Source organism: Choloepus didactylus, chromosome 2 (assembly GCF_015220235.1).
Source record: "Choloepus didactylus isolate mChoDid1 chromosome 2, mChoDid1.pri, whole genome shotgun sequence".
Taxonomy (NCBI): domain Eukaryota; kingdom Metazoa; phylum Chordata; class Mammalia; order Pilosa; family Megalonychidae; genus Choloepus; species Choloepus didactylus.
In genome coordinates, this window is record NC_051308.1 from 230,572,618 (window position 1) to 230,586,179 (window position 13,562).

The 13,562-nt window shown below is 39.0% G+C and overlaps 1 protein-coding gene across 1 annotated transcript in view; it reads right to left on the reverse strand.

Annotated features, from left to right (window-relative positions):
* OTUD3 (OTU deubiquitinase 3) overlaps nucleotides 1–13,562 on the reverse strand; it is a 58,897-nt gene that overhangs the window by 8,391 nt on the left and 36,944 nt on the right. The window lies entirely within an intron of this gene.

The following is a 13,562-nucleotide window of genomic DNA, read 5'->3' on the forward strand; positions in this document are numbered from 1 at the left end:
AGCTTTTTAGCAGCTTGTCTGGAAGAACCACACTGAATGGCTTTCATCTGGTTCACTAGGCCCTCTCTGCTCATCAGCAAGCTTTGGTCTGCTGAAGCTCCTGTCCCAGTGAGACAGCCACAGCAGAGGAGGACTCACCTAATCCCAGGTGCATGTTGCCACGCTCAGGAAAACCTACCTATCAATCCAAATCCTAACACCACAAAGAGCAGTCCGCTTGGTACCCATGAGGCCCTTATGACTTAAACCTCCATCACGAAAGCTAAAACCATCCCTCTATGGATATTCAATTACCTTCTCTGTTTCCTATTAATGCAGGGAGATGGACATTTTAATTTTTTTCATGTAAAAGTGTAAGTGGAGTCCAGAAATGTACAGTATAGTCCTTAGACTATTAATAAAAAGAAAGCCATTATAAAATTAGACCCTAAGGTGGCAATGCACTTGAGGCAACTGCTTTTAGGAAACAATCTGGCAATCTGTATCAAGAGTCTTTGACCCAATAGTTTCACAGCTGGGGACTTTCTCCAAAGGAAACAATGTCAAATATAGAATAGTTTGATGTAAAAGTGTTCATCACAGTGACACTTACAGTGGTGAACAAATGGACAAAACCTCAAGCTGTCATAATGTGGCTATGGTTAAGTCTTCATTCCCATTAAAGTAAGGAACACAATAAGGGTTTTCACCCATCATTATTATTTAACAGTGTTTGGAGCTAATGACCAATGAAACTGGCCAAAATAAGAAAAAAAAAAAATCAACATAAAAACTACTACAAACAAAAAGAATCCTGGAAAATCATTATTCTGATAAGGGTTTAGAATCCAGAATATACAAAGAACTCTTACAACACAACAACAAAAAGGAAAATAAACTAATTTTAAAATACACAAAGGATTTGAATAGACATTTCTCCAGAGATAAACAAATGGTCAACAAACACAAGAAAAGTTGTTCAAAACCAATAGACATTAGGGAAATGCATATCAAAACCATGAGAAACCACTGTGCACACTAGAATGGGCACAATTAAAAAAAAAGGGGGGGAGAGAGGGAAGGGGTAACAAGTGTTGGCAAGGATGAGGAGAAACTGGAACCCTCATATGGTGCTGATAGCAATGTGAAATGGTACAGCCACCATGGAAAACAGTTTGATGATTCCTCAGAAAGTTAAAGAGAATTACCATATGATCCAGCAATTCCACTTCTAGATATATATCCAAAAAAATTGAAACAGGGACTAAAACAAATACTTATACATAAATGTTCATAGCAGCACTATTCACAATAGCTAAAAAATGGAAACAATCCAAATGTTCATCCATGGAAAAATAAATAAACAAAATGTGGTATACCTATGCAACGGAATATTATTCAGCCATAAAATGGAATGAAGTAGTCATACATGCTACAACATGGATGAACCTTGAAATCATTATGCGATGTGAAAGAAGCCAGATACGTATTATATGATTCCATTTATAGGAAATGTTCAGGATAAGGAAATCCACAGAGACAGAAGGCAGATGGGTAGTTTCCAGGGACTGGAAGAAAGGGAGAATGGGGAGTGGCTGCTTAATGGGTATGAGGTTTTCTTTCGGGGTGAGTAAAACGTTTTGGAAATGGAAGGAAATTATGTTTGCAAAACATTGTGGGTGTTTCAGTGCACAGAATTGTATACTTTTAAATAATTTTATGTTATGTAAATTTCTCAATTAAAAAAAATCCCACAAGATAGCTGGGTAGGTAATCCACATTTTGTTAACAACTCTCACATATACAAATGATAATTAGTCAGGAAATATAAAGGACAAAAGTTCCTTTCCTTACAGTAGGAAGAGAAAACATAAACACGTAAGAATAAACTCAGTAAAAAATAGGCAAGATCTATATGAAGAAAATGTACCTATAGAGCGTAAAAAAAAAGATCAATTCAACAAATTAAAAAGCTCACCAGGTTCTCAGCCAGGAAGATTCAACATCATAAAGATGTCAATTCTTCTTTATGTTCATGAGATCTCAATTTAAAAAAACAATGTGACCTCTTTTTTTTTTTTTTGGATTTTTTTTTAAAATTCAGTTTTATTGAAATATATTCACATACCATACATACGATCATCCATGGTGTACAATCAACTGTTCACAGTACCATCATATAGTTGTGCATTCATCACCTTAATCTATTTTTGAACATTTTCCTTACATCAGAGAGAATAATAAAAAATAAAAGTAAAAAAGAACACCCAAATTATGCCCCCCAACCCACCCTATTCTTCATTTACTTTTTGTCCCCATTTTTCTACTCGTCCATCCATACACTGAATAAAGGGAGTGTGATCCACAAGGTTTTTACAATCACACTGTCACCCCACGTAAGCTACATGTTTATATAATTGTCTTCAAGAACCAAGGCTACTGGGTTGCAGTTTGATAGTTTCAGGTATTTCCTTCTAGCTATTCCAATACATTAAAACCTAAAAAGGAATATCTAAACAGTACTTAAGAATACTCACCAGAGTGACCTCTCAACTCCATTTGAAATCTCTCAGCCACTGAAACTATTTTGTTTCATTTCACTTCCCCCTTCTGGTCAAGAAGATGTTTTCAATCCCACAATTCCAGGTTCAGACTCATCCCCAGAAGTCATATCCTGCACTGCCAGGGAGATTTACACCCCTGGGAGTCAGGTCCCACGTAGGGGAGAGGGCAGTGAGTTTACCTGCCAAGTTGGCTTAGCTAGAGAGAGAGGGCCACATCTGAGCAACTAAGAGGTACTCTGGGGGAGATTCTTAGGTACAATCATGAGTAGGCTTAGCCTCTCCTTTGCAGTAACAAGCTTCATAAGGGCAAGCCCCAAGATCAAAGGCTCAGCATACCAAATCATCAGTCCTCAATGTTTGTGAGAACCACCGCAAAAACCCAGGTGGGGGAGGAGGCGGGGCAAGATGGCAGACTGGTGAGCTGTATGTTTTAGTTACTCCTCCAGGAAAGTAGGTAAAAAGCCAGGAACTGCGTGGACTGGACACCACAGAGCAATCTGTCTTTGGGCATACTTCATACAACACTCATGAAAACGTGGAACTGCTGAGATCAGCGAAATCTGTAAGTTTTTGCGGCCAGGGGACCCGCGCCCCTCCCTGCCAGGCTCAGTCCCGGGGGAGGAGGGGCTGTCAGCTCCAGGAAGGAGAACGGAGAATTGCAGTGGCTGCTCTTATCGGAAACTCATTCTACTGATTCAAACTCCAACCATAGATAGACTGAGACCAGACACCAGAGACACTGAGAGCAGCCAGCCCAGCAGAGAGGAGACAGGCATAGAAAAAAAACAACACGAAAAAACTCCAAAATAAAAGCAGAGGATTTTTGGAGTTCTGGTGAACACAGAAAGGGGAAGGGCGGAGATCAGGCCTTGAGGCGCATATGCAAATCCCGAAGCAAGGCTGATCTCTCTGCCCTGTGCACCTTTCCTTAATGGCCCTGGTTGCTTTGTCTATTAGCATTTCAATAACCCATTAGATCTCTGAGGAGGGCCGTTTTTTTTTTTTTTTTTTTTTAAATCCTTTTTGCTTTTTCTAAAACAATTACTCTAAGAAGCTCAATACAGAAAGCTTCAAAGAATTGAAATTTGGGCACGTCAAGTCAAGAGCAGAACTAAGAGAGCTCTGAGACAAAAGGCAATAATCCAGTGGCTGAGAAAATTCACTAAACAACACAACTTCCCAAGAAAAGGGGGGTGTCCGCTCACAGCCACCATCCTGGTGGACAGGAAACACTCCTGCCCATCGCCAGCCCCATAGCCCAGAGCTGCCCCAGACAACCCAGTGTGACGGAAGTGCTTCAAATAACAGGCACACACCACAAAACTGGGCGTGGACATTAGCCTTCCCTGCAACCTCAGCTGAATGTCCCAGAGCTGGGAAGGGGGAGCAGTGTGAATTAACAGAGCCCCATTCAGCCATCATTTGAGCAGACTGGGAGCCTCCCAACACAGCCCAGCAGCCCAGAACTGCCCTGGGGGGACGGCACTCACCTGTGACATAGCACAGTCATCCCTCAACAGAGGACCCGGGGTGCACAGCCTGGAAGAGGGGCCCACTTGCAAGTCTCAGGAGCCATACGCCAATACCAAAGACTTGTGGGTCAGTGGCAGAGACAAACTGTGGCAGGACTGAACTGAAGGATTAGACTATTGCAGTAGCTTTAAAACTCTAGGATCATCAGGGAGATTTGATTGTTAGGGCCACCCCCCCTCCCAGACTGCCCAGAAACACGCCCCACATACAGGGCAGGCAACACCAACTACACACGCAAGCTTGGTACACCAATTGGGCCCCACAAGACTCACTCCCCCACTCACCAAAAAGGCTAAGCAGGGGAGATCTGGCTTGTGGAGAACAGGTGGCTCGTGGACGCCACCTGCTGGTTAGTTAGAGAAAGTGTACTCCACGAAGCTGTAGATCTGATAAATTAGAGATAAGGACTTCAACTGGTCTACAAACCCTAAAAGAACCCTATCAAGTTCAGCAAATGCCACGAGGCCAAAAACAACAGAAAATTATAAAGCATATGAAAAAACCAGACGATATGGATAACCCAAGCCCAAGCACCCAAATCAAAAGACCAGAAGAGACACACCTAGAGCAGCTACTCAAAGAACTAAAGATGAACAATGAGACCATAGTACGGGATATGAAGGAAATCAAGAAGACCCTAGAAGAGCATAAAGAAGACATTGCAAGACTAAATAAAAAAATGGATGATCTTATGGAAATTAAAGAAACTGTTGACCAAATTAAAAAGATTCTGGACACTCATAGTACAAGACTAGAGGAAGTTGAACAACGAATCAGTGACCTCGAAGATGACAGAATGGAAAATGAAAGCATAAAAGAAAGAATGGGGAAAAAAATTGAAAAACTCGAAATGGACCTCAGGGATATGATAGATAATATGAAACGTCCGAATATAAGACTCATTGGTGTCCCAGAAGGGGAAGAAAAGGGTAAAGGTCTAGGAAGAGTATTCAAAGAAATTGTTGGGGAAAACTTCCCAAATCTTCTAAACAACATAAATACACAAATCATAAATGCTCAGCGAACTCCAAATAGAATAAATCCAAAAAAACCCACTCCGAGACATATACTGATCACACTGTCAAACATAGAAGAGAAGGAGCAAGTTCTGAAAGCAGCAAGAGAAAAGCAATTCACCACATACAAAGGAAACAGCATAAGACTAAGTAGTGACTACTCAGCAGCCACCATGGAGGCGAGAAGGCAGTGGCACGATATATTTAAAATTCTGAGTGAGAGGAATTTCCAGCCAAGAATACTTTATCCAGCAAAGCTCTCCTTCAAATTTGAGGGAGAGCTTAAATTTTTCACAGACAAAGAAATGCTGAGAGAATTTGCTAACAAGAGACCTGCCCTACTGGAGATACTAAAGGGAGCCCTACAGACAGAGAAACAAAGACAGGACAGAGAGACCTGGAGAAAGGTTCAGTACTAAAGAGATTCGGTATGGGTACAATAAAGGATATTAATAGAGAGAGGGAAAAATATGGCAAACATAATCCAAAGGATAAGATGGCCGATTCAAGAAATGCCTTCACGGTTTTAACGTTGAATGTAAATGGATTAAACTCCCCAATTAAAAGATATAGATTCGCAGAATGGATCAAAAAAAATGAACCATCAATATGTTGCATACAAGAGACTCATCTTAGACACAGGGACACAAAGAAACTGAAAGTGAAAGGATGGAAAAAAATATTTCATGCAAGCTACAGCCAAAAGAAAGCAGGTGTAGCAATATTAATCTCAGATAAAATAGACTTCAAATGCAGGGATGTTTTGAGAGACAAAGGCGGCCACTACATACTAATAAAAGGGGCAATTCAGCAAGAAGAAATAACAATCGTAAATGTCTATGCACCCAATCAAGGTGCCACAAAATACATGAGAGAAACATTGGCAAAACTAAAGGAAGCAATTGATGTTTCCACAATAATTGTGGGAGACTTCAACACATCACTCTCTCCTATAGATAGATCAACCAGACAGAAGACCAATAAGGAAATTGAAAACCTAAACAATCTGATAAATGAATTAGATTTAACAGACATCTACAGGACATTACCTCCCAAATCACCAGGATACACATACTTTTCTAGTGCTCACGGAACTTTCTCCAGAATAGATCATATGCTGGGACATAAAACAAGCCTCAATAAATTTAAAAAGATTGAAATTATTCAAAGCACATTCTCTGACCACAATGGAATACAATTAGAAGTCAATAACCATCAGAGACTTAGAAAATTCACAAATACCTGGAGGTTAAACAACACACTCCTAAACAATCAGTGGGTTAAAGAAGAAATAGCAAGAGAAATTGCTAAATATATAGAGACGAATGAAAATGAGAACACAACATACCAAAACCTATGGGATGCAGCAAAAGCAGTGCTAAGGGGGAAATTTATAGCACTAAACGCATATATTAAAAAGGAAGAAAGAGCCAAAATCAAAGAACTAATGGATCAACTGAAGAAGCTAGAAAATGAACAGCAAACCAATCCTAAACCAAGTAGAAGAAAAGAAATAACAAGGATTAAAGCAGAAATAAATGACATAGAGAACAAAAAAACAATAGAAAGGATAAATATCACCAAAAGTTGGTTCTTTGAGAAGATCAACAAGATTGACAAGCCCCTAGCTAGACTGACAAAATCAAAAAGAGAGAAGACCCATATAAACAAAATAATGAATGAAAAAGGTGACATAACTGCAGATCCTGAAAAATTAAAAAAATTATAAGAGGATATTATGAACAACTGTATGGCAACAAACTGGATAATGTAGAAGAAATGGACAATTTCCTGGAAACATATGAACAACCTAGACTGACCAGAGAAGAAATAGAAGACCTCAACCAACCCATCACAAGCAAAGAGATCCAATCAGTCATCAAAAATCTTCCCACAAATAAATGCCCAGGGCCAGATGGCTTCACAGGGGAATTCTACCAAACTTTCCAAAAAGAACTGACACCAATCTTACTCAAACTCTTTCAAAACATTGAAAAAAATGGAACACTACCTAACTCATTTTATGAAGCTAACATCAATCTAATACCAAAACCAGGCAAAGATGCTACAAAAAAGGAAAACTACCGGCCAATCTCCCTAATGAATATAGATGCAAAAATCCTCAACAAAATACTTGCAAATCGAATCCAAAGACACATTAAAAAAATCATACACCATGACCAAGTGGGGTTCATTCCAGGCATGCAAGGATGGTTCAACATAAGAAAAACAATCAATGTATTACAACACATTAAAAACTCGAAAGGGAAAAATCAATTGATCATCTCAATAGATGCTGAAAAAGCATTTGACAAAATCCAACATCCCTTTTTGATAAAAACACTTCAAAAGGTAGGAATTGAAGGAAACTTCCTCAACATGATAAAGAGCATATATGAAAAACCCACAGCCAGCATAGTACTCAATGGTGAGAGACTGAAAGCCTTCCCTCTAAGATCAGGAACAAGACAAGGATGCCCGCTGTCACCACTGTTATTCAACATTGTGCTGGAAGTGCTAGCCAGGGCAATCCGGCAAGACAAAGAAATAAAAGGCATCCAAATTGGAAAAGAAGAAGTAAAACTGTCATTGTTTGCAGATGATATGATCCTATATCTAGAAAACCCTGAGAAATCAACGATACACTTACTAGAGCTAATAAACAAATTTAGCAAAGTAGCGGGATACAAGATTAATGCACATAAGTCAGTAATGTTTCTATATGCTAGAAATGAACAAACTGAAGAGACACTCAAGAAAAAGATACCATTTTCAATAGCAACTAAAAAAATCAAGTACCTAGGAATAAACTTAACCAAAGATGTAAAAGACCTATACAAAGAAAACTACATAACTCTACTAAAAGAAATAGAAGGGGACCTTAAAAGATGGAAAAATATTCCATGTTCATGGATAGGAAGGCTAAATGTCATTAAGATGTCAATTCTACCCAAACTCATCTATAGATTCAATGCAATCCCAATCAAAATTCCAACAACCTACTTTGCAGACTTGGAAACGCTAATTATCAAATTTATTTGGAAAGGGAAGATGCCTCGAATTGCTAAAGACACTCTAAAAAAGAAAAACGAAGTGGGAGGACTTACACTCCCTGACTTTGAAGCTTATTATAAAGCCACAGTTGCCAAAACAGCATGGTACTGGCACAAAGATAGACATATAGATCAATGGAATCGAATTGAGAATTCAGAGATAGACCCTCAGATCTATGGCCGACTGATCTGTGATAAGGCCCCCAAAGTCACCGAACTGAGCCATAATGGTCTTTTCAACAAATGGGGCTGGGAGAGTTGGATATCCATATCCAAAAGAATGAAAGAGGACCCCTACCTCACCCCCTACACAAAAATTAACTCAAAATGGACCAAAGATCTCAATATAAAAGAAAGTACCATAAAACTCCTAGAAGATAATGTAGGAAAACATCTTCAAGACCTTGTATTAGGAGGCCACTTCCTAGACTTTACACCCAAAGCACAAGCAACAAAAGAGAAAATAGATAAATGGGAACTCCTCAAGCTTAGAAGTTTCTGCACCTCAAAGGAATTTCTCAAAAAGGTAAAGAGGCAGCCAACTCAATGGGAAAAAATTTTTGGAAACCATGTATCTGACAAAAGACTGATATCTTGCATATACAAAGAAATCCTACAACTCAATGACAATAGTACAGACAGCCCAATTATAAAATGGGCAAAAGATATGAAAAGACAGTTCTCTGAAGAGGAAATACAAATGGCCAAGAAACACATGAAAAAATGTTCAGCTTCACTAGCTATTAGAGAGATGCAAATTAAGACCACAATGAGATACCATCTAACACCGATTAGAATGGCTGCCATTAAACAAACAGGAAACTACAAATGCTGGAGGGGATGTGGAGAAATTGGAACTCTTATTCATTGTTGGTGGGACTGTATAATGGTTCAGCCACTCTGGAAGTCAGTCTGGCAGTTCCTTAGAAAACTAGATATAGAGCTACCATTCGATCCAGCGATTGCACTTCTCGGTATATACCCGGAAGATCGGAAAGCAGTGACACGAACAGATATCTGCACGCCAATGTTCATAGCAGCATTATTCACAATTGCCAAGAGATGGAAACAACCCAAATGTCCTTCAACAGATGAGTGGATAAATAAAATGTGGTATATACACACGATGGAATACTACGCGGCAGTAAGAAGGAACGATCTGGTGAAACATATGACAACATGGATGAACCTTGAAGACATAATGCTGAGCGAAATAAGCCAGGCACAAAAAGAGAAATATTATATGCTACCACTAATGTGAACTTTGAAAAATGTAAAACAAATGGTTTATAATGTAGAATGTAGGGGAACTAGCAGTAGAGAGCAATTAAGGAAGGGGGAACAATAATCCAAGAAGAACAGATAAGCTATTTAACGTTCTGGGGATGCCCAGAAATGACTATGGTCTGTTAATTTCTGATGGATGTAGTAGGAACAAGTTCACTGAAATGTTGCTATATTATGTAACTTTCTTGGGGTAAAGTAGGAACATGTTGGAAGTTAAGCAGTTATCTTAGGTTAGTTGTCTTTTTCTTACTCCCTTGCTATGGTCTCTTTGAAATGTTCTTTTATTGTATGTTTGTTTTCTTTTTAACTTTTTTTTTCATACAGTTGATTTGAAAAAAGAAGGGAAAGTTAAAAAAAAAAAAAAGAAAAAGAAAAAAAGACAAACAAGGAAAAAAAAAAAAAAAAAGAAGTAGTGCCCCCTTGAGGAGCCTGTGGAGAATGCAGGGGTATTCGCCTACCCCACCTCCATGGTTGCTAACATGACCACAGACATAGGGGACTGGTGGTTTGATGGGTTGAGCCCTCTACCATAAGTTTTACCCTTGGGAAGACGGTTCCTGCAAAGGAGAGGCTAGGCCTCCCTGTATTTGTGCCTAAGAGTCTCTTCCTGAATGCCTCTTTGTTGCTCAGATGTGGCCCTCTCTCTCTGGCTAAGCCAACTTGAAAGGTGAAATCACTGCCCTCCCCCCTACGTGGGATCAGACACCCAGGGAAGTGAATCTCCCTGGCAACGTGGAATATGACTCCCGGGGAGGAATGTAGACCCGGCATCGTGGGATGGAGAACATCTTCTTGACCAAAAGGGGGATGTGAAAGGAAATGAAATAAGCTTCAGTGGCAGAGAGATTCCAAAACGAGCCGAGAGATCACTCTGGTGGGCACTCTTACGCACACTTTAGACAACCTTTTTTAGGTTCTAAAGAATTGGGGTAGCTGGTGGTGGATACCTGAAACTATTAAACTACAACCCAGAACCCATGAATCTCGAAGACAGTTGTATAAAAATGTAGCTTATGAGGGGTGACAGTGGGATTGGGAATGCCATAAGGACCAAACTCCACTTTGTCTAGTTTATGGATGGATGTGTAGAAAAGTAGGGGAAGCAAACAAACAGACAAAGGTACCTAGTGTTCTTTTTTACTTCAATTGCTCTTTTTCACTCTAATTATTATTCTTGTTATTTTTGTGTGTGTGCTTATGAAGGTGTCAGGGATTGATTTAAGTGATGAATGTACAACTATGTAATGGTACTGTAAACAATCGAAAGTACAATTTGTTTTGTATGACTGCGTGGTATGTGAATATATCTCAATAAAATGATGATTAAAAAAAAAAATGAAAAATAAAAAAATAAAAACTATTCCCCAAAAAAAAAAAAAAAAAAAAAAAAAGCAAACCCACTATGGTGAGAGGGATGATGCCTCACTAATATGGACTAACTACAATGTGTAAACTCAGAATTCAATCTTAGAACATAGCCTAACATGGACACAATAATTGTAATAGTCCCTAGATTGTAATCTCTTACAGCAGTTAACTCTATCCCTGAATTGTAAGGCCTATCTCTAAACTTTAAGATGCTGATCCCCTAGCGTATGTTGTCAGAAACATTGGGACTGGTGGTTTGATGTGCTGAGCCCTCAAGCATGGGACTTGCCCTTATGAAGCTCATTACCACAAAGGAAAGTCTAAAGTTATATGTAATGGTGCCTAAGAGTCTCCCCCTGAGTACCTCTTTGTTGCTCAGATGTGGCCCTCTCTCTCTCTAACTGAGCCATCTCGACAGGTGAACTCGCTGCCCTCCCCTCTACGTGGGACCCGACTCCCAGGGTTGTAAATCTCCCTGGCAACTAAGAGAATGACTCCCGGGGATGAATGTGGACCCGGCATCGTGGGACTGAGAGTATCTTCTTGACCAAAAGGGGGATGCAAAATGAGACACAATAGTTTCAGTGGCTGAGAGATTCCAAATGGAGTCGAGAGGTCACTCTGGTGGACGTTCTTATGCACTATATAGATAACACCTCTTAGGCTTTAATGTATTGGAATAGCTAGAAGTAAATACCTGAAACTACCAAACTCCAACCCAGCAGTCTGGACTCCTGAAGACAATTCTATAATAATGTAGATTACAAGGGGTGACAGTGCGATTGTGAAGACCTTGTGGATCACACCCCCTTTATCTAGTGTATGGATGAGTGGAGGAATGGGGATAAAAACTAAAGGACAAATGGGGTGGGATGGGGGGATGATTTGGGTGTTTTTTTCACTTTTATTTTTTATTCTTGTTCTGGTTCTTTCTGATGTAAGGAAAATGTTCAGAGATAGATTGTGGTGATGAACGCATAACTATGTTATCATACTGTGGACAGTGGATTGTATATCATGGATGATTGTATGGTGTGTGAATGTATTTCAATAAAACTGAATTTAATTAAAAAAAAAAAAAAAAAAAAAAAAAAACCCAGGTGGGGAAGTCCAACATTTCCGCATTTCCCCCTCAGCTCCTCAGGAGGACCCTGTATATACATTTTTATTCTCGGCCCAAATTACTTTGGGATGTATCGCTATTTCACATTAACCTGCAGAAACCTACCAGATTTCACTTCCTATTCAAATTTCTATGTAATTATGGTGTTTGAATAAACTGACCGTACAAGTTAAATTATTTAGTGTACTACAGAAAATATAGATCCTGCACCAAATAAACATTCTTTCCTTGGTCTCACATGGAAGTTGAAGTTTTAAAACATAGTATCGTCCTTTACCCTTTGGCCTGATTTGCCTTAGTCCTAAACAGATCTGCTTCATTCATATCTCTAACTGAAGTCTGGACTCTCTTTCAGCTTTTTTAACAGTTGCTGTATGTGCTAATACTGACGTAAATATCTGCCGAGCTCTAGCTCTGAGTTTCAGGTGTGTGATTTCTTTGTAACAAGATAAACTAACTTTAACATTCATATAATAATATTTATTTTTTTTAAAAAAGCAAGATATCCCTGGAAATTATAAAAAAGAGAAGTAATGACGAGTGAAAAATTCTATCAGATTTTAAAGCATACTTTCACTAATTAAAACATGGATACACTGACACAACAGAGAGACCAGTGGAACAGAACCAAAAGTCTAGAAATAGCCCAAATACATATGGGAATTCAGTATATGGAAAAAAAGTGGCATTCTAAATCAGTGGGGAAAAGATGGATAATTAGTAAGTAGTTTGGGTGCAAGTGAGTAACCACCAGGAAAAACATAAAGTTGGATCCAGACCTCACACCCTTACATGAGTAAATTCCAAATGGAGCCAAGATTTAAATTTTCAAAAAATGAAACCATAAAAGTATTAGATAAACTACAGGGGAATTCTTTTTAACATCAGAGTAGGAAAGGCCTTCCTAATTATGACCCCAAATAAATTTGACTGCATCAAGATCCAAAATTTCTGCACAGCAAAAGCCACCTAAGGGGAAAGAAAAAAATATGTGCAACTCATATCACAGAGGCTAATTTCCCTAATATATAAAGAGCTGCTACAAATCATTAAGAAAACATAATAAGGGGAAAAATGGACAAAGAAATTGAATACAGGTAACAAAAAAAGGCAGTACAAATGCAGTTGATTCTCATCATTCGTAATTATAGTCAGCAAAATCACTGTGAACACTCAATTACACTGAAACTGAACCATTGCTCCTAGAGGAAATACAAGGTAAGGTTCCCATGAGCCTCTGGTCACAACCTTTCTGTCAACTGATCAAGAGATAACCTTGTTTTATGTGTGTTTCTGTTTAAAGATACCTTATATAGTATTGATTCGTTAACACAGAACTCCCAGGCAACAGCACCAAAACTTATATATGACTCCTGAACACCAGAAAATAGCTTATATAACACACGAATTTTCCCCGTAAGGCACATCACCACCTTCTTATCCTTAGGAACACTTAGGAACATCAAGCACTACGCTTGGGGGCCATAAGCCAGGAAATTACCAACAAAAAGCAAAAAACACAAAAAAATGTAGCACTAAATACACCATGAGAAGGACACATGTTAAGTATGAGGACTGAAACATGAAGGCAGAGCATCAATTTGCCCGATCTCAGCTGGGAACATGCACACTGGACAAC